Genomic DNA, 1,068 nt, shown 5'->3' with positions numbered 1-1,068 from the left:
CCTCAGCCTTGATTGTTGCCAAAATTTTGGTGTTGGCCACCAAAACCATGAGATTGGCCTTGATTTCCATACCCTTGGCTTTGGTTTTGATTATTATAACCTAGATTGTTATAGTTACCTCGGAAACCCTGATTTCCTTGGATCCTATAACCATCATTGTTGCATTTATCAAAACTACCTTGTTGGTGAGCATTCCTATTCCCAAAATTCCGTAGACCATCAAATCTTTGCCCATTATTATTGTTGGAAACAAAGTTCACTTGCTCAGAATCATTGTTTTTAACATCATCACAATTTTCAAAAGTATTTAAACAATTAGAAGAGTCATGGTCATAAGACCCACAAACATAACAAAAGACACAACCACTTGGCATATTACTTGAAGTGGAAGGAGGAGTAGAGTTAGAAGGTGTACCTCTCCACTTAATATGGGAAGGAAGATTTGGTGCAATCAAAGAGGCACTCTCTAGCTTGGCCTTGATCAGTGTGATCTCCTTCCCCAGGTTTGAGATTTTGGAAGACAAGTTATTGATCGCATTGAGATGATCAACCAAATAGACCGTTGAGCCACTTTTGCTTGTAGGCTCTCTTTCTCCCTCTTGCCAATCCATGTAGTGACGAACTACGTCCTCAATTACGTCTACAACCTCTTCCTCGATCTTGTTCATGATTGGGCCTCCAGCTCCGGCATCAAGACACGACTTCCCTTGGGGGCTCAATCCTCCATAGAAAATTTGTATGATTTAGTAAGTCGGGATTCCATGGTGAGGACATTCTCATTGATACTCCTTGTATCTTTTCCAAGCCTCATACAAACTCTCACTAGGCTTTTGCTTAAAACTTTGGATTAGAGTTCTTGCCTCGGCGGTCTATTTTTGAGGGTAGAAACGGGAAAGAAACTCCTTGGTGACCTCATCTCAAGTTCTCAAGAAATTAGGCTTCACTTCCTTGTCTAACCGTTCCAAAGCTCTTCAGATTAGAGTGAACGGAAATAGCTTGAGCCTTATGAATTCTTTAGAAACCCCGTTGACCTTGATTGTATTACAATACTTCTTGAACTCTTTGAGA

The 1,068-nt window shown here is 40.6% G+C and overlaps 1 non-coding gene across 1 annotated transcript; it reads left to right on the top strand.

Annotated features, from left to right (window-relative positions):
- Nucleotides 1–756: 756 nt before the first annotated feature.
- On the top strand, nt 757–862 carry LOC145557021 (small nucleolar RNA R71). The gene has a single exon (XR_014092104.1). It is a non-coding gene; the product is annotated as a small nucleolar RNA R71 (small nucleolar RNA).
- The last annotated feature ends 206 nt before the right edge of the window (nt 863–1,068 follow it).

Source organism: Chenopodium album, chromosome 8 (assembly GCF_948465745.1).
Source record: "Chenopodium album chromosome 8, dcCheAlbu1.1, whole genome shotgun sequence".
Lineage (NCBI taxonomy): Eukaryota > Viridiplantae > Streptophyta > Magnoliopsida > Caryophyllales > Amaranthaceae > Chenopodium > Chenopodium album.
Note: the sequence above shows the minus strand (reverse complement) of the source record. Positions and strands in the feature narration are given on the sequence as shown.